The following is a 21,691-nucleotide window of genomic DNA, read 5'->3' on the forward strand; positions in this document are numbered from 1 at the left end:
CTGAACTTAGAATGTCACACCTTATCCCTTTGTAGGGTGTAACATATCCCGTAGCATACCTAATGAATTACTGAACTACACCTACTGATAACTCATTAAATATACTACAAGGGATTTTAAACAAATCATAGCTTTTTATTTTATCTTTACTTTGCGGAAAACTGTATGGTGGTGGTTAAAACTTTAGTAAAACCCCAATTTTATAACCTATTGAAACCATAATATAATCAAGTAAAAGATTTTCTTCAATCCATTTTCACAAACATAATATTATTGCATTTACATTTCAAGTAAACATTTGATTTCAAAAGTTTCATTCATTAGAGATAATGAATTTAACATTACGAAATCTACATTTGCATAAGTCTCAAAAGAAAATACATATATTTACAACTCAAAATGTCATAGCAATGTAATGCTTTTTAATACAAACTACTCAATGTCCGTACATCATACATATAGCTACAAAATACATCAAAGGAATTACAGGGGTAGACCTAATGTAAATACCCAAAGTCAATATAAAAGCTACTTCCAAGTCTTTCACTCGGTAGCCTTCTCCTTTCCCTTACTTACGACAGCATAAATAAGCTATCGCTGAGTATATCACTTAGTGGTACACAACTAATAATTTTAAAATTTAAGGTAAAACACAACTTGTCAAAATATAACAAATCACATTTTTCATAATCATGAAAACTTCACCATAATTTCTAAGTCCATAAGAACCATTTATTGAAATCACCTTTCAATGAAGATATCATAATTCACAATTCACAATTCACAAATCATAAGCGTTGCCAACATCAATACATAGTTTAGACCATGACACAAATTTCACGATCAATGCTATATTGTACACCACGATAAAGCAAATCAACCTCACTAACCGTTATTAACGAGGGAAGGCTAGCTAATGAGTACTTATATAGTCTCACCTCACTAACCGTTATTAATGGGGGACGTAATCATAATCAAATCTCAAACCCCAAGTAGCCATTACTACTGGAGAGTTCCGAAAGGGACTGTTATGCTAACTGTGGTTTTAAAACAATTTTCAAAAGTTTCTCAATCAAGAATCATATTTGCAAACCAATAAATGATACACTTAAATTGTATAGATGTTTTTAAGTACATTTAGATTCTATTTCATAGCAGTTAGGCAAGTATTTTCATGCATAATAGTTGATTTCATTAGTTTTCATAATTTCTATTGTAAAGCCCTTAATTCCATGTTTTTGCATTATTTCAGGTGTTTGGGTGAAGCTATAGAAGTATAGGAGTGCAAGAAAAGCTTGGAGGAGTCAAGAGACAGAGAATTGCTATTAATACAAAGCACACGGGTCATGTAAACCAAGCCCCAGACCCGTGTAAATCTCTTCCAGAAGAAAGCCAAGAGAATCGATGAGTAACATAAGTACATGGGTCATGTAATGAGATCCGTGTAATCTGCAGGGACCCGTGTAAGCCTCTGCCGAGTGTAAGTTTGAAGAAACTTATGGTGCCAACTACACGACCTGTGTAATCAGGCCTGTGTAGTTGGCACAGACCCATGTAACTTTCTGTGCTAAAACAAGACCACGCGATTCTCCTCCAGCAAGCTGCACGACCCTATTTTGCGGGACTCGTGTAGTGACACACGAGCCATGTAGTATGCTGTAACTAGTTTTATAACTCGAATTTCCCTCTTGTTTTCAGATAAAAATGAGACTCCTAAGGCCCTTTGGACTCAGAGCAACCTAACCCTAGAGCAACCAATATAAATGGAAAAGAAAACATCAAAAGAGGGATGGAAAAAAGACGACTGTCGCGGGGAGACTACTGAAGGCTGTAGCTATCGGGTTCCGCGTTAGTACCAAAAGAAGTTCTCCAGCTGAAGTTTCACAAGATCAAAGCTGCAAACTATCTTCAGTTTCTTCGTTTCATCCCCCTAGACAGATTCCTATTACTTTATTTCTTTACATGGTTTTCTTTTTACTGTCTTTACTTTTTATCATGATGTTTGCTGAACTCACCATGAGTGAGTAGTTTCCTTATTCTGGATTTAGGAGAGTAATGCTTGTAATTATTATTATGGATGAACATTAAGTTTTATTTACTGGATTTGAGATTCGTTTCTTGATTTAATTTCTTGTGACCCTAATGCATGCTATGTGATGGTACCCACTTAGACATGATTGTAGATGTTGCTTGAAGGACTGAAAGGTAAAGATTAACATTAGAAAATCAAGATCTTGAACCTAGGAATTCAGACTTAGACATAGGCTGATACCTTTGTGGAACTTAAAAATTGGTCAAAGGTCTTAAAGGATTTTAATTAATTTGATCACCACGAAAGTAGGGTTTGAATTAATTAAAATACACCCTAGATGCCTTGAGAGAGGATTTAGGGTAACTTAGGGCTAATTTCCATCAAAGAAAATGAACCTCAATTCAGTAAATAAATGAGATAACATCCCTAATAAGATTCAAGTGTGAAATCTTAACTCCAGAATTGTTCCAAAAATAGATTACTTCATTTTAAGTTTACTATTCTAGTGTTTAAAGTTAACGAACTTCATTCCCTAAATATTCGATAGCCTAGACAGTCAAAATTACTATGTAGATTGGTACTTGCTAAACAAAGGTCCTCGTGGGAATGATACTCTACTTATCACTTTATTACTTGTTAGCGATCCGTGCACTTGCGGGGTTGTAAAACCAGGCAAACAAGTTTTTAGCGCTGCTGCCGGGGACTCTTTAGTATTAGTAAAATCAAGCGATAGGCAATTTAGCTGATTTAGGCAATTATATTTATTATATAATTTTATTTTACTGGTTATATTTCTCTTCTTTTCTCTCAGGTGCTCAATCTGGTATATGACCAGAACAAGGCCAGAAGAAGAAATATTGGACTGTGATCCGGAGATAGACATAACTCTGAAAGCCATCAGGAGGGAAAGGAAACATCAACAACACGATCAAGGAGATCCTGAAATTCCAACCATGGGCGATAATAATGACTGACCAAGACTCTTGAGAGATTACGGAGCTCCATCTGTCTAAGGATTTCAGCCTAGTGTCACTAGACCTACAGTGGAAGCCAACAACTTTGAATTAAAACCAGCATGGCTCCAAATGATTCAACAAACCCAGTTTGTAGGTTCGCCTATAGAAGACCCACACTATCACCTCCAATGCTTTCTTGCCCCATGTGATACATTCAAGATGAATGGAGTGTCTGATCAAGTAATAAGACTCAGAGCATTCCCATTCTCCCTTCGGGACAAAGCAAGGAAGTGGTTACTTTCTCAACCAGCTGGAACATTCACTACTTGGGAGAATCTCTCTCAAGCTTTTTTAGCAAGGTATTTTCCACCTGCAAAGACTGCAAAACTAAGGCTTAAGCTCAACACCTTCAGACAAAAGGAGGGAGAATCACTCTATGACGCATGGGAAATATATAAAGACCTACAAAGAGAATGACCACACCATGGTATAGAAGATTGGCTATTAGTGCAAAACTTCTATAATGGGTTACTACCCTCTACAAGGAGCACAGTTGATTCAGCTGCAGAAGGTGATCTAATGGAGAAAACAGTGCCATAAGCACTTGAACTTCTAGAAAGGTTGGCATACCATAACTATGAGTGGTCAAATGAAAGAGGAAATGCAAGAAAAACTGCAGGGGTACTAGAAGTAGATGCCCTAAGCATGATAAATGCTCAATTTGATCAGCTCACAAGCAAACTCGAAAAGATGCAAGCTAATACAGTAGGTACAAACAATCAACCTGAAGATAGCTATGGAGGAGGATACGTGAGTTCAGAATACAGTAATTTCTATGAACCCTCCTCAAAACAGATGAACTATGTGAATAACGGAGGAAACTTTAACCAGAGGTAGTCAAATAATCCATATTCAAATACTTACAACCCTGGATGGAGGAACCACCCAAATTTCTCATGGTCCAATCAGCAGAACCAGCCAATAAACAAGCAACAAGGTACAAACCACCAGCACCCCCTGGATTTCAGAACAGAGGATAAAACTTTGCACAGTCATCACTACCTCCCCAACCTCAACAACCTGAACCGAAAATGGCTATGGAAACCATAATGGAAGGTTCCCTAGCAGCTCAACAACAACAAACTGAATTGATTAAACAACTGACTTCCAGAGGGGACCAACTTGTTACTCACAACAAGATGCTAGAGAATCAGATGGCTCAGCAAGCAAGCTCTTCAAGTAAGGCTGCTGGCAAACTGCCTAGCCAACCAGAAATGAACCCAAGGGAGCATTGTAAGGCAGTTACACTGAGGAGTGGGAGAACTCTAGTACAACCAGAGGTATAACCAACAGAGGAAACCATAGAAAAATCTAAAGACCAAGCAGAGAAAAAGGAGGAAAAAGCTAAGAAAGATCAGGAAGAGGAAGCAAGGAAGACAAAGAAATTACCAGAACCATACCAGCCTCCCCTACCTTTTCCTCAGAGATTTCAGAAAGCCAAATTGGACAAGCAGTTTGGGAAGTTTTTGGAAGTCTTATAAAAGCTTTACATCAACATCCCCTTCACTGAAGCACTTTCTCAGATGCCATCCTATGCTAAATTTCTTAAGGAAATTATGTCAAAGAAGAGAAAGCTAGAAGACTATGGAACAAGAGCTCTAATGTAAGAATGCAAAGTACATATCAGAAAAATCGCTCTAAAGTTGAAAGATTCAGGAAGCTTCTCCATACATTGCCTCATTGGTGACAAGAAAATAGATAAGGCCCTCTGTGATCTTAGAGCAAGCGTCAGTCTAATGCCTCTATCAATATGCAAAAAGCTGGAGATCGGGGAACTGAAACCAACAACAATCTCATTGCAATTGGATAATTGATCTGTTAAATATCCTATAGGAATACTGGAGAACATTCCGATCAAAGTGGGCAAATTCTTCATTCCAGTGGATTTTGTTGTCCTCGAGATGGAAGAAGATGTTAAAATTCCTATCATCTTGGGAAGACCATTCTTCGCAACTACCGAAGCTATCATAGATGTCAAAAATGGGCGACTAACTCTCAAAGTAGGAGAAGAAGAAGTGAAGTTCAACTTGTTTGATAAAATGAAACTCAAATTTGAACCTAATGAATGCTTCAAAGTTGACACAATTGACGAACATGTTGAAAAGGAATTTCATGAGACACATCCTAAAGATCCTCTTGAAGCATGTATTGTGCACAGCCACACAGTGGAGGATGAAAATACAGAAATAACAGCTTGTGCACAACAGTTAACGGCTCATCCACCCCTACCATTAGGTAATGGTTCCGAGATGGAGGATTTGAAGGAGGAACAAATCGAAGGTAAGCTCCAGGAAAATGCCAAACAGGTAGAGCTTAAACCTCTCCCCTCCTCGCTAAGGTATGCATTTCTGGACACAAATTCTAAATATCCTGTTATAATCAATGTTAGCCTGTCTAAATTATAACAGGAAAAATTGCTAAGAGAACTTAGGATCCATAGCAAAGCCATAGGGTATAAGATAGAAGACCTGAAGGGAATCAACCTTTCGATTTGCATGCATAGGATACCCATGGAAGAAAACAGTAAACCTACAATTGAATACCAAAGAAGACTTAACCCAAACATGAAAGAAGTAGTCAAGAAAGAAATTTTAAAACTATTAGATGCATGTATCATATACCCAATCTCTGATAGTAAATGGGTTAGTCCAGTACATGTAGTTCCTAAGAAAGGTGGGACAACTGTTTTCCAAAATGCAAGTAATGAACTAATCCCTACTAGAGTAGTCGCTGATTAGCGAATGTGCATAGACTATAAGAAATTAAACGGTGCTACCAGAAAAGACCATTTCCCTCTCCCCTTCATTGACCAAATGTTAGAAAGATTAGCGAAACACTCTCATTTCTGTTACCTAGATGGGTATTCGGGATTCTTTCAAATTCCTATTCACCCAGAAGACCAAGAAAAGACAACATTCACTTGCCCCTATGGAACATTTGTATATAGGAGAATGCCTTTTGGTCTTTGTAATGCCCCTGCTACCTTTCAAAGATGCATGATGGCTATCTTTTCTGATTATATTGAAGATATCATGGAAGTTTTTATGGATTATTTTTTTGTCTATGGAACTACTTTTGATGATTGCCTAGCTAATTTATCTAAGGTGTTGCAAAGATGTGAAGAATCAAACTTGGTCCTAAATTGGGAAAAAAGCCACTTCATGGTCAGGGAAGGCATAGTTCTGGGACATTTGATATTAGAGAGAGGAATTGAAGTAGATAAGGCAAAAATCAAGATCATTGAAAACATGCCACCACCAACATCAGTCAAGGGAGTGCGAAGCTTTTTGGGACATGCAGGATTCTACAGAAGATTTATCTAGGACTTTTCTAGAATAGCTAAGCCACTTACTAACTTATTAAGTCAAGATGTTCCCTTTGATTTTGATGAAAATTGCCTTGTTTCCTTTAACAGGATCAAAGAAGCAACACCAATAATGCAGCCATCGAATTGGGAGCTACCATTCAAGGTTATGTGTGACGCGAGTGACTTTGCAGTTGGAGCAGTGGTCGGGAAAAGAAAGGACAAAAAACTCCATACTATTTATTATGCTAGCAAGACATTAGATGATGCGCAAATCAATTATGCCACCACTGAAAAGGAATTCCTAGCAGTAGTATTTGCAATGGACAAGTTCAGATCTTACCTCATTGGGTCAAAAGTCATTGTATTTATAGATCATGCTGCAATCCGATACCTTTTGAACAAGAAGGAAGCAAAACCAAGGTTGATTTGATAGATCCTACTCCTACAAGAATTTGACCTTAAAATAAAGGACAAAAAGGGATCCGAAAATGTAGTAGCTGACCATCTTTCAGACTAAAATTGGAGTATATGGAGGACTTCGAAGATTTGCCAATTGATGATTCATTTCCTGATGAGCAATTACTTACATTCTCCAAAGCTCCATGGTACGCTGATTTTGTTAATTTTCTTGTATGCAGGATACTGCCTCCAAACATGACTTATCAGCAAAAGAAGAAGTTCCTACATGATGTAAGATATTACTTATGGAACCTCTACTATACAAGAGATGTAATGATGGGCTGATAAGAAGATGCATACCAGAGGAAGATATGGAAGTGTCATTTATCACTGCCATTCATCACTATATGGAGGACATTTCGACACCACAAAAACTACAGCAAAAATTTTGCTAGCAGGGTTTTACTAATCACATCTGTTTAAGGATGTAAGATCCTTTGTGCTAGGTTGTGATCAATGCCAAAGAATAGGTAACAGTTCAAGAAGGAATGAAATTCCACTGCATGGTATACTTGAGATAGAATTGTTCGATGTATGGGGAATAGACTTCATGGGCCCATTTCCCTCTTTCCGTGGAAATAAGTATATTCTGGTTGGAGTTGATTATGTATCAAAATGGGTAGAAGCAATTGTGACACCAACCAACGATGCTAGAGTAGTCATAAGGTTCCTTAAGGAAAACATTTTCACAAGATTTGGCACACCACAAGCAATAATCAGTGATGGAGGAAGTCACTTCTGCAACCAACAATTTGAAACAATACTGAAAAAGTATGGAGTGACTCACAAAGTGGCCACAACTTATTATCCTCAAATCAGCGGTCAAGTAGAAATCTCAAATAGGGAACTGAAGCAGATTCTTAAGAAAATTGTAAACAGATCCAGAAAAGACTAGTGAATGAAGTTAGACAATGCACTTTAGGCATACCGCACTGCATATAAAACCCCAATTGGCACAACACTCTTCCATCTGGTTTATGGAAAATCATGTCATCTCCCTATTGAACTTGAGCATAAAGATTATTGGGCAATTCAGATCTTAAACTTTGACCTCATAGCTACTGGTGAGAAAAGGGTCTTACAACTAAATGAGTTGGAAGAAATCCGACAGGATGCATACGAAAATGCCAAAATCTTCAAGGATAAAACCAAAAGATGGCATGAAAGGCGCATAGTAAGGAAAGAGATAAAAGAAGGAGATCTTGTCCTTTTATTCAACTCTCTATTGAAACTCTTTTCGGGGAAGCTAAAATCAAGATGGTTTGGACCTTTGAAGGTCACCCAAGTCTTCCCACATGGAGTAGTAGAGGTATGGAGTGAAACCTCAGGAGCATTGAAAGTCAATGGGCAGAGGCTGAAGCCTTACTTTCAGGGAGAACCCATAGAAACGGAAGTTAATTGCACTCTCAATCCTCCTACTGACAGACCATAAATAAGCAAAGTCCAGCAAAAGACTATAAACGAGTGCTTTTTGGGAGGCAACCCAAAATTTTTCTGAACTTTTCTTCTTTTCTTTTTTCTTTAATATTGAATTTTTGTTTCGTACTCATTAGCATTTCATTTTGTAGGATTTTTGAAAAGGGGAATAGAGATCAAGAGAGGAAGGGAATCACCAAGTCAAAACCACAAAAGGGAAAATTGAACAAAACTGGAGAAGTAACTCTATTGTTAATCTTTGCATCCATTTCATGTATTATGATGACAAAATTTTTTATTTGCCAAAGATTTGAAAAATAAAAAAATTACACGGGTCGTGTACTGGTTTTACACGCCTCATGTAACTTTCTGGAAGTCCATAAATTTCATGCAATTTCAACTCTTAGGGAGACAGAAAGCTACATAGATCCACATTCCAATTTATACGGACCGTGTAATGTCTCTAGCAGAATAACTTAAAGACAGGAAGTACACAGCCCTCCTTGAATTTTACACGGGCCGTGTAACATATCCAGTAAAGCAACCCGAGAGACAGAAAGTTACACGGGTTCCAGAGCTCATTTACACGGGCCGTGTACTATGACAAATTTTGAAAATTGTAGGCCGAAATTTACACGGCCCTACATGTCGAGACCCGTATAGTGATACACGACCTGTGCATTTTGTCGCAGCGCGACTCCAGGGGCTCGAAACCCGTGAAACGAATAGTCTTAATGGCTCTTTAAATGCACCCCTAACATTAAAACCCTTCATAAACACAAGACCCTTAATCTACTCCCTTCCTAGCCTATAAAAACCTCTCAAATCTCATCTCCCTTCACCAAAATCCTACTCTTCTCCTTCCTAAAAACACATCCATGGCTCCTACGAAGAGATCTGCAAGAACGACTGGCTCTTCTTCAAGGCAAATAGGAGAATTCTCACTTTCTCCACCCTAGCCTCCAACCCAACACCCATGAACGAGGGTAGCCACTCCCCAACCATCTCAACAAGCCCCCCCTCCACCACAACCACAATTACAACCCGCTCCACAACTCGAATTCTCTATTCCTTAGGGATTTTGAGATGATGGCCATAAAGCAATGTGCACCCGACTTCATTCTCAAAAAATATCCTCCACCAAATACATGGATTTCTCGCTTTTGGAGCAAATCGGGTTGTAAGAGGAAATCAATGGGCTACTTGATAGCATTTCAATTTTCGACCTACAAAGACACAACGCTGGAATTTTTGGGTAGCTTCAAGGCTAACTTATGGCCCACTGACAGGGAGGACAAGGGCAGGATTGAGTTTCGCCTCCTTAGTGTCAACCGAGTAATGAACATGGACGAGTTCAACGCCATCTTCGGATTTGACAGTGTCGAACACAGAGCCCTACAACTCCAGCAAATCCAAATCAATGGGCATCACTAGTCTAACACTACGATATATGCACTGGTTCACTGCCCACACCATCATGGGCCATGGCGACAGCCTCGGCGTTGTCAACACCAGTGAGCTATTTTTCTTGTGGTGCATGGTAACTAGACAGCGCTACAGCACTGGCTTTTTCCTGTGTAACCATCTCTGATGGCTATACCAACAGTCTACCAGGCACATTGTACTTGGTGGCCTTATCACCACCATTGCCCTCCACTTCGACTTCGTTCCAGGACATCATAGATTGCACTTTGTTACTGGAACGTCTAGAATTGATCAAACTATCGGCATATCCATGGGAATATGTAAGAAGGTGGGCAAAACATACTACTTGGTGGATGCCGAAGGAAACACCATCCCTCAGAGAGATGAGACAAGGGAGGGACCTGGCGAAACTTCACAGCCTCAAGAAGAAGGGCAAGGGAGGATGTTCGAAGAGTCCCTTATTCGAGTGCCCCCATACACACCACCATCGACAGATCCGGTCCTCGTATACCTGTAACGTATGGAGACCACAATATACGGCAGGATGCGAGCTATCAAAGATAGCCTCTAAGAAGCACACAACAAGCTGGACATGCTAATGGACAAGTTAGATGAGGAGGATGAGGAGGAAGAGGAGCAAGGATCACCAGCATCACCATCATTATCATCAGAGGCCTTTTAGAGATAGGACTATAGGATAAGATCATTATTGTAATATCTTACATGCCCTAGTCCTAACTTGCAACCATCGGTCTCTTTTAATTTGCTTTATGTTCAAAAATTTTCTATGCTTAATAAATAATATGCTTTCTTAAAATTTTGTACGTTTGCTCTGATTTTACACATTATATTGACATTGAGGACAATGTCTGGTTTGAGTTTGGGGGAGAGGGATACATTTGCACTTGCATATCATTACATGCACATCATTGCATTATTTAAATTCAGTTACATTATTCTTGTGTATCAAAATTTTTAAGAATTTTTGAAAATTTTTGGATTGTAAATTATGAAACTTAGCACTATAACCAAATTTTTAGTAAGCTAATAATTGGACTCCACGGGATAGAGGAATGAACTTATCTAGATAGGCAAAAAGGGATTCTAACATGTTTGTGAAGAAACTAATCTCTTTTATGGAACTAGACTAGTTAAACCTCTTCATAACTATTAATTTATCACATTGAACTTGTAAAATTAGGAGAACAATTTTTGAAACACAAGAAAACTTAAAAATTGCCTCACTAGCTCTAGAACATATCTCTTGGACCTATCAAGGCGAAATCCTAGCATATGCTTGATGAAGAAACGATTAAGGCATTCTTTGATATAGCCTCACTAAGCCTTAGCCACCCCTGATTAAAATGTATATCCTTTATAGCCAACTTAAAGCCTATGTTCATCCCTTAAAATTTATTACTTACCCATGTTATTTACCTAGCCCTAACCCAAACACCTACCATACCCTTTTGAGGAAGCAAAATGCATAAAGAAAATGAAGAGAGGATGTGGAACTCAAAGAAGAATGCGAGTGTGTAATTGAAACCAAAGAAAAATTTGGTTTTCTAACCCAGTAAAAGCAATGAGTTTGGGGGAGAGGACAAAAAGGAAAAAGAAAAAAAGTCCCAAGATAAGTATTATGGAAGCATGCTTGGCAATATAAAAAGCCAAAAACCTTTCCTCTCCACACAAAATATGTAGAAATGAACTCAGTATACTTGGATTTTATGCATATATGCTATCCTCATAATTGCATTCCCTAAAAACCTTTTTATTGGCAACCAAGTTTATCCCTCTAGCCCCATTACAACCCTTTTAAAGACCTTTTGATCTTTTGAAAAAACACATGCTACATTAGTGGAGATAGAAAATTGAGATATGCCCATGGAGTTGGAATTGAAATACTTCATCTCAATTACTCACGAAAGAGGCAGATTTGGGGGAGTTAGTGTTTCTTAATTCTATCCCTATAAAACAGGTTGTTTGTGGCTTATTAATGGTCTTGTATAGAGGAATAATTAGTCAAAACACCAGGAAACGATGTGAAGTTCCAAACAGGCAGCTATTAGAACCCTTATTGTAACACCCCTATTTGCATAGCCTAGTATATGTTACTGTTCCGGTAACCGGTATCGGTCCGGAAAATTAAGAGGATTAGAACTGTGTTTAAGACACCTAGTTAAGCCCTGAACACAAATAATTAGTCATTGTCAATTAGTTAAGTATAAATAAGAAAACAGAACATAAGAAGTTAAATGAGCCGAGAGTCACAGCGATGGGTGACCTTCTCGGGAAGGACTGCGAGGTCGATTTAAACTCGAATTTCGAACCGTAAAATGTGATGTCGCGGTTCTTAGGACTATTGCGAACACAGTGGAAAAGAGAAAATCATGAAAAGAATTTTTAAGCAGGTCAAATAATTAGGTCAGAGATCCAGAAGAAATATTAAATTATTTGCAAACCGGATCGAACCAGCGAGGGGCAATTTGGTCATTTTACCCCTAGAGTTGACTCCTGACCTAACTGTCCAATAAAATCAGAGAAAAGAAAGTTTAGGAATCAGGAATTAAATTAAAGAACTAATAGAAAAATAAATACAAAAGAAAAAAGAAAAAAAAAAACTTTATTTATATCATGCTTACATCATTAGGTGACATCATGAATGATGTCAAAATTAAAATTATTTTACCCAAATTTTTGACTAAGTCAATTATGGCATAAATGAAGATAAAAATAAAATTAAAAAGACAAATTTTTTGCTTCTTCTTCTCCAAATTCCCGTAGCTCTCTCTATACCATTTCTTCTCTCACTAAAAACCTCCATTAAAGCATGCTTTAAGCTTGCTTCCAACCACTTAACCCACTTTGACCCCAAACTAGTCCATAAGAACTTGTTAGATCAACTCGAGGAAGCTTTAGAAGAAGGAAAGAAAAGAAGAAAAGGAAGAAAGGGAAGAATTGAAAATTCTAGTGTAGGTAAGCACTTGTACTTGGAAATTTAAGTTTATTTATTGTGTTTATGACTCAATTAACTTAGATCTTAACTTAAAATCAAAAGAAAATAATTGTTGAGGGACCAAAAGAGAATTTTGGCCAGCCTTAGTTAGGGTTTGAAATGAATGATTTTGAGGTTTTTGAATAGTTGTTTAGGTTGAGTTGTGTATGTGAAGTATGGATATATGTTTTGAATGTATTAGATTTGAATTCTATGTAATTAGGGTTTTGACCTAGGGTTTTGAAAGACAAAAATGTGAGAATGTGTTAAATGGTGTATTTGACCTAGTTTGAGCTGAGAAATGGTCATTTGTGACCAATTGGAGTATGTTAGAAGTGTTGGAACCAAATGCAAATTCGGATTGCTTGGGGTCATGCTGTAGGCAGCAGGACCAAGGTCCATTTCAGGGACCAAAACTAAAAATTTACAAGCCCAATTGGGAATGAAACTAGACACAAAATGACACATTTTTCATTTCGGAATCATGGCCAAAAAGTGACCAAAACCTAGTGAACAAATTGACCAAATCAGGATTTTTGTAGTCTGACTTGTACAAAAATGACCAAATGAGCAGTGTTTGTTCATTTGCCCATAACTTGGGCTAGGCAGGTCTAAATGACCTGCAATTTTACCTATGGAAAGCTGAGATATAGACCTAAAACTCTTATGAAGAACACAAACCCAAATTATGCCCTTAACCAAGTCATTTGGCCACCCAAAGTTGGTGACTTAAAACTGCCAGAACCAGTTTGGTGCCTAGAAATCTGGGTTAAGTCTAATCCAGCAGCCATGATTCAAATTGCTATAACTTGAGTTACAAAACTCCAATTGGAGAAATTCAAAAAGGAGAATAAAGTTAAGACAGTAGGAAACATTTTCTATGAAGAAAGCTTAGCCAAATTCTAACAGTAAAATGATCAATAGAACAGTGCAACATAAGACACCCAAAACTGAAAATTTGCAAATTTGCCTAAAAGATTTAGAATTTGAGTAAACAACCAAAACCAACAAATTTAGTAATCAAAATGTGGTATGTGGGTGAAGTTGAAAGTCCCATACCTATTAAGCCTAAGAAAGTCAACAAATTGACTTGAATAGTGTCATGAATAGTAACCTCAAAATACAAAATTTAAAGAATGCCAAGTTTAGCATATTAAAGCTGGGTATAAGTGAATTTGAATTTATTTTTGGATTTATGATAAGTTATGATACTGAAACACTGTGAAACTGCGTGTTTCAGCTGAAAAGAATACAGGGAAAGAACCCGAGACATCGAGTCAAAGCCAAGAGGCGACTTGTATAAGGTTTGTGCACAACTAACTATTTTGTTACTTTTCACTTCTAAATTGATTTGAACAAGTTTATTTTATGATTTATGATTTTGTTGTGTTGAGGATTTTAATTTGTTGAATGAAATTGTATAAATTAAATGTAAATTTTCTTATTCATTTAAGGATTTATTGCATGGTTTTGAGGATTGTAAATTTTAAGTTTGATGTGTTGCCAACCTTGAGCATGAATTTATGATGATTAAATATGTTGATGACTTGTAAACAATTTGCAAATAGAAATTGTTTTGAATATGATTTGAAACCGCAGTTGACATGGCAAAATATGTTGTGAATTCTCATTATCTTGTCTAGTGAGATATCTCCTCCACTAGATGGGGCGAGTTCCTTCCTCTCTGGCGTGCCAGTTGGGGAAGAGTTTGAATGACTACTCATATATACTAGCCAGTCTTTGTTCCTCCCTTTTAGCCTTGGTTATTGGGAGAGTGTGAAATGTTGTGGTGTACAACACGACATCTATTTGAATTTTGGGTCATGGGTTCAACTGTGTGAATTGTTGGCAACGCCCTTTAAATTATGCATAGTTTGATAAATTGTGGTTGAAATAAATAATTTGTCAGTGATTCAAAATATTTTCTTATTGTTTTGGGATTTAAAAGAAATGTAGATAAATAGTTACTATTTGATCAAAATGTTATTGAAATGAATAATTTGCATGAATGAAAATATTGATTCTGAATGTTATGAATTTTAAAGAATTTAGAAATTTTAAATTTTTATTTGTTATGAATTGTCAAGCATAACTTGTATTAAGTTTTAAATTATTAGTTTGTACACCAGTGAGTTCACCACTCAGCGATAGCTTTGTATGCTGTCGCAGGTGAAAGAAAATATAAAGCAGCTAAGCAAGATTACTAAAAGGCATAGTGAGACTATCTTCAGGTATATCATAGGTATACCCTTGTACTTTAGATTTTGATATAATTCTGTAATTATATGTATAAAATTTACTTTGAGCAGTTGTACCAACTCTTTTATAATATATTTTTGGATTGTAATGAAATACAAATTATTATAAGATTATCTTGAGATTTTATGTATTTATAAAATTTTGCACTACTAAATTTTTAATGATCCCATGAATGTAAATATTAATTTTGTTACCTTAATGAGAGGTTTCAATGTTTGATTTAATTTAAATCGTGTATTGAGTTGCTTGTGTTGATTTGTGAAATGAGATTGAATAATAGAGTTGTGATTGAGAAAAATATTAGGAGTGTCTTTATTTTCAAGTTTTGAAGAACTGTTTTCTCAAAATACAAACGAAACTCTGCCGAATTTTTTCCAAAATTTGCGGACAAATAAAAATGGATAAAATTTTTTACTAGTTTTGAAACTTCAATTAAATGTTTTTAATTCCTACCAAAATGCTCACCACTTCCAAAATGTAAGAAATTGGTTTTAAAATCCCTTGTAGTATATTTAATGGGTTACCGGTAGGCGAAGTACGGTAATTCATTAGATGTACTACGGGATCATGTTACATCTTACAGAGAGGTAGGGTGTGACACTTATGCCTTGAAAGAGGGAAATTGTTATGAAGGTTGGAGGAGTTCAATTCTATGCTTATTAAATTGATGTTTGTATTCCTAAGTATCCCCGAAAATGTGTTTTAAAACAAAGTTTTGCTTTGCTTGAGGACAAGTAAAAGTTTGAGTTTGGGGATATTTGATACACTTGAATTGTATAGATATTTTTAAGCACATTTACATTCTATTTCATTGTAACACCCCTATTTGTATAGTCTGGTATATTTTACTGTTCCAGTGACCGGAGTCGGTCCGAACAATTAAGGGGACTAGAACCATACTTAAGACAACTAGAGAAGCTATAAACACAAATAATTAGTAATGTTCAATTAGTTAAGTATAAACAAGAAAAACAGAACATAAGAGGTTAAACGAGCCGAGAGTCATAGCGATGGATGACCTTCTCGGGAAGGACTGCGAAGTCGTTTTAAACTCAAATTTTGAACAGTAAAATGTGACGTCGCAGTCCTTAGGACCCTTATGAACATAGTGGAAAAGAGAAAATCACAAAAAAGAACTGTTAAGTCAGTCAAATAATTAGGTCAGGGAGCCAAAAGAAATATTGAATTATTTACAAACCGGGATCTACCGGCGAGGGGCAATTTGGTCAATTGACCCCGAGAGCTGACTCCTGACCTAACTGTCAAATAAAATCGGAGAAAAGAAATTTTGGAATCGAGAATTAAATTAAAGAACTAATAGAAAAAAAAAGAAAATGAAAAAGTGTAGGGAGATGACATCATGCATGATGCCATAAAAGTAATAATTAATATATTTAATTAATTAGATTTTTTTTGGGTCTTCCATAAGCTAAAATAGATAAAAGAAAAGAAAAGGAAAAAAAAAAAATATAAAGTCATCTTCCTTACCCAAAGTTGCCGCTTCACCTCTCTCTCCCCATCTTTTCACCTTGTTCCACCATTGTTAAGGGAAAGGAAGCTTGAATTTCCCTACTCTATTCCACAAATTCACAAAGTCTCAACACAAAAAATTCTCCTTACATGTTGAGTAAACATTAGAGAGTAAAAAGAAGAAGAAAGAATTGAAGAAAGGAAAGCCTAGAAACCCTCTAAGCAAAGGTTAGTCTTCTAACTACCAATTATCTAATCAAATGCATATTTAGTTATTGAAATGAGCTTAGAAACTAAAGAAATGAAATAAAAACACTTGTAAAGGACTAAACTGAAATTTGGCCAGCATGATGGGGAGTGTGTTTTGCATGGTTTGATGGATTTAAATGAGTTTAGAAACTTTATTTAGTTGAATGGTTAGGATTAAAAGCACTAAATGTGGTTAAATGCATGAGGTTGGTGAATTAGGGTTTTGAACATTAGGGTTTATGGACCAAAAATGTGAGAAATGAGTAAATGATGTCTTTGACCTATTGTGAAGTGAAAAATGGTCATTTGTGACCAAATGAGTTGTGTTGGAATGGTTGGAGTTAAAGCTAAATTCGGAGGGAGTGTGGTCATGCTGCTGGCAGCATGACCAAACTTCCTTTGAGGGACCAAAAATGAAATTTTACAAGTCCAATTGATATGGGATCAATTGGGGGTGAAAATAGACACTAAATGACACAATTTTCATTTAGGAAGCATGCCCAAAAAGTGACTAAAACCTAGTGAATAAATTGACCAAAGTTGAAAAATTGCAGGCTGCCCTGTACAAACTGACCAAATGAACAGTGTTTGTTCATTTGGTCATAACTCGAGCTAGGCAGGTCAAAATGACCTGAAATTTTACCAGAGGTTAGATGAGATATAGACCTAAAATTTTCATGGGAACACAAGGCACAAATTCTGCCAGCAGCCAAGCCATTTGGCCACCCCAAGTTGGTGACCCAAAACTGCCAGCACCAAAATTGCCCAGAAAATCTGGGTTGTGTCCAATCCGGCAGTTATGGTTCAAATGGCCATAACTTGGGCTACAAAACTCCAATTGGAGTGATTCAAAAAGGACAATAAACTTAAGACAATAGGGAACATTTTCTATGCAGGAAGTTTTGCCAAATTCCAACAGTAAAATGACTAATGGAACAGTGCAACTAGGGACACCAAAACTGAAAATTTGGCAATTTTGCCTAAAGGACTTAAACTTTGAGAAAATGACCAAAACCAACAAATTTAATGACCAAAATATGGTATGTGGGTGAAGTTGGAGTTCCCATAACTATTAAGCCTTAAAAAGTCAATAATTTGACTTGAATAGTATAGTGAATAGTAACCTGAAACACAAAAATTTTGAGAACTCGAATTTAGTGCATTAAAGCTAGGTAAAAGTAAAGTTAAATTTATTTTTGGATTTATGCTAAGTTATGGTATTGAAACACTGTGAAACTGTGTGTTTCAGCTGAAAAAGGCTTAGAAGCTCTGAGAGACTGAGTTAAGGCCTAGAGGTGACTAAAGTCAGGTCTGTGCACAATAATTCTTGTTTAAATATTTTTTTCTAAAAAATTTGACTTCTGTGATTAATTATTTACTGTGTTGCCATTTTATAATCGCAAATATGACTTTGGAAATTGATCAGATTTCTCATAAATTATTTAAATAAATTGTTTTGAATTGATTTTGTGTTCACACTTAGCATGACAGTATCACATTATTCCTCCTCCATTTATGGGGTTGAGATCGTTTATTTTCCTCCCTCTCTGGCTTGCCTGTTGAGGTTGAGATCGGATGAGTACTCATTAGCTAGCTAGCCACCTTCCTCATTGATTTCAATTAATGGGGTTGTAGATTGCTTTTTCGTGGTGTACAACACGGCATTGATCGGAAATTGTGTGTCATGGCTTAAGTTGTGTATGATTTTGGCAACACTGTGTTTATTAAATTATTTGACTAAATTTTGTTGTTATGAGCTTTGATAATTTGAGAAATATTTAAATTGTGTTTCATCAATGAATGATTTATGTATTGTATTTTAAATTTTTATTGTACACCACTGAGTATTTTTTTACTCAGCGATAGCTTATTTTGCTGTCACAGATAAGAGCAAGGAAAAAGCAGCAGAGTGAGCTGCTATTGAATTGTGGACCACACTGATCTTTTGTACGGGTATTATTTTATACCCTTGTAGTTAATTTTGATGTAAATATTATAACGCTTTATGTATCAATGTAAAGTTGAGCAGTTGTAAAATAAATTGTAATAATATTATTTTTGGATTTTCTTCTGTAAATTAATATTTGTACTTGTGAATTTCATACCTTATGCCTTGTGAATGAAGTTATTAAATATTTTGAGATGATAAATTTTGATTGGATTGTGGAATTATTTTGAAGTGAATTGAATTGAGTTGATTTGAGATTTATTAGAGGTTGGGAGTTGAAAAAATTATTGGAAGTGTTTTTTTTTTAAGGTATTCGAAAACGGTTTTCTCTAAATACAAACGGAACTCTGTCAAAATTTTTATAAAATTTGCGGCAAAATTAAAATGGACAAAAATTTTTACTAGTATTTAAACTTTGAATAAATGGTTTTTAATTCCTCCCAAAATGCTCACCACTTCCAAATTGTAAGAAAATTGTTTTAAAATCCCTTGTAGGGTACTTAATGAGTTATCGGTAGGTGAAGTTCGGTAGTTCATTAAGTATTCTATGGGATCATGTTATGCCCTACAGAGGGGTAAGGTGTGACATGTTTTAGTAGTATCAGAGCATGGTTTTTCAATAAATTTTGACTATGTGTATGAATATTTTATTGATAAGTACAACTGCTCAAGTGTCCTTAATTGATACATATGACGTATTTACATCATGAATATGCACTAACGGAGGTCAACCTCCTTATGTTTGATCTCAGGAAGTAGAAATTTTGGGAAAACAGAATGGAAGACGGAGATCATTCCGAAGAACAATGTAACACCCTTCCCGGTAACTACTCCGTACATCCTACTGTTCCGGTGACCAGTGTCGGTCCGGACAGCTAGAATGTCCGGAAAAATATTTAAACTAAAGTGAGAAACCATAATTAATTCAAATATTGATAAGAAAAATTTAGTAAAAATTTTAGAAATAAAATACAAACAAGTTAAACGAGTGGGTGCCCTAGCGATGGGTAACCCAGAGGGAAGTTGCGGTTCTCGCAACTAGGAGCCCTAGACCCTAGAGAAAATTCATAAAATAATTTTTGGGACTCCAGAGAAGGGTTATTGAGGTTCCCATGGCATTAGAGTGCCAAGAAAATACCTAGAAAAATTTTTCAATCGGTACAGACAATTTTGACCCGTTAAGCCAAACGGAGGGCATTTTGGTCATTTCGCCTTCAGAGGTGATTTTTGGCCGACTTGTCCAGTTGAGTAAATAATTAATATGACATAAAATATGAATAAACATTACTAAAAATTGAATTGAAATTAAGTAGAAAAGAAAAGAAAAGAAAAATGAAAAAAATGGGACTTTTGACATCACATGGTGTCATTAAAATTTCTCTCCACCAATGACAATCAAGCAATTTCATTAAAAAGGGAAAATGAGGCAAAATTGAAACAAAAAAAATCTGTTCTTCTTCCTTCATCAATCGGCAGCTTCTCTCTCCCTCTCTCAACCTCCATTAAACCTCACTTCCCAAGCTTGATTCTTACTTTGTTTCACCACAAAACCCTAACCTCTCTTCATTAAAATTTTACCCCACACCTTAAACAACCTTTTGGCAGCCAAGAAAAGGAAAGGAAGTGAAGTTTTGAGCTTGGAAAAAATCTGCCTATAAGAGGTTAGTGCACCTATCTATTTAGAACTCTTATTTTCTATGTTAGGAACTTGAAATCAACAAGAATTTGTAACTTAAATGAACAAAAATTATGTGTATACATACCATGGATTCCGGCAGCCCTATTGAAGGAATAGGAATGAGTGTTTTGTTGGACTTAGAGTGGACTAGAAATGATGTTTAAGGTACATATACACATGTATAATGAATGGGTGTGCTAACTAAGGTAAATGGGTGTAAACCTTGAAATTGAGCTAGGGTTTAGGAGTGTAAAATTTGATTTGGCTTATGAAATTGTTAAAAAACATTTTAATGGTCAATTAGTGACCATTTGATGAAATTTGACCATAATTGAGACTGAAATATAGCATGGAAAATCGAATGAGTATGCTACCTAGAGAGTGCAGCATGGTGGCTGTGATTCCAGCCCACTTAGACAGCCATAACTTTGGCTGTGTAGGTCCAATTGGTGTTTGGCCAATTGGACATGAAACTAGGCTTATAATGGCACATTTTTTCTGAAGAAACCATGCCCAAAAGACCAAAGCAAGAGGACTAAAAGTTGGCCCCAATCCGGATATCCTGCAATAGCACCTGCAGAAATGACCAAATGAACAGTAACTGTTCATTTGGCCATAACTCACTGTAGATATGGTCAATTGACCTGAACTGTTTACAGCAACAAGTTAAGACATAGATAAACAACTTTCATGAAGAAACCTACCCCAAATTATGACCAGAACCTAACCCAAATGGCAGTCACAGTCACTGTTCATGGTACTGTAGATTTGGTAATTATGCAGTTTTTCCAATCCGGCCAGCTGTGGTTTTTGGACCATATCTGGAGCTACAAAACTCCAAATGGAGTGATTCAAAAAAAGAAATTCAACTAGACAAAATAAGAAACAACTTTTATGTTTACCAATTCCTCAAATTTCCACTGTAACAGTCCCTAATGGAACAGTAAAGTTATGGTACAAAATCTAAAAATTATGCTCCTTTGGTTTAATGCTTAGAAATGGTATTAATGCTTAATGCCAACAAGTTTTAAATGCAAAATGTGGTATGTTGGGAGTGCCAAAACCAATGTACCTATTTTCTACCTAAAAGTCAACATTTTTGTTGACCAATGAGGTGAATAGTGATACCAAAACTTGAAATTCACAAATTGAAGAATTTAAAAGTTTCAAATGCCCTAGTATACCTAACAAGATTGGTTTGGATAGTTTGGCATGACAATAGGGTTCAGTTAGCAGTACTGCACATGGCAATATGCCATTCTGTGATTTTATGGCTTTTAGCCATTCTGACCTTGTATTGAGATTTGGCCTTGTGCCTGATGTATTTACAGCTTGTTAGTCGCTACGTAGTACAAGGAGATGCATATGTGACCGATGGTGTGACGGCCCGAGGTACTTGATACCCAGTGCCAGTTTACCCATTTATCCAGCCCAGTC

Source organism: Hevea brasiliensis, chromosome 5, assembly GCF_030052815.1.
Source record: "Hevea brasiliensis isolate MT/VB/25A 57/8 chromosome 5, ASM3005281v1, whole genome shotgun sequence".
NCBI classification, from domain to species: domain Eukaryota; kingdom Viridiplantae; phylum Streptophyta; class Magnoliopsida; order Malpighiales; family Euphorbiaceae; genus Hevea; species Hevea brasiliensis.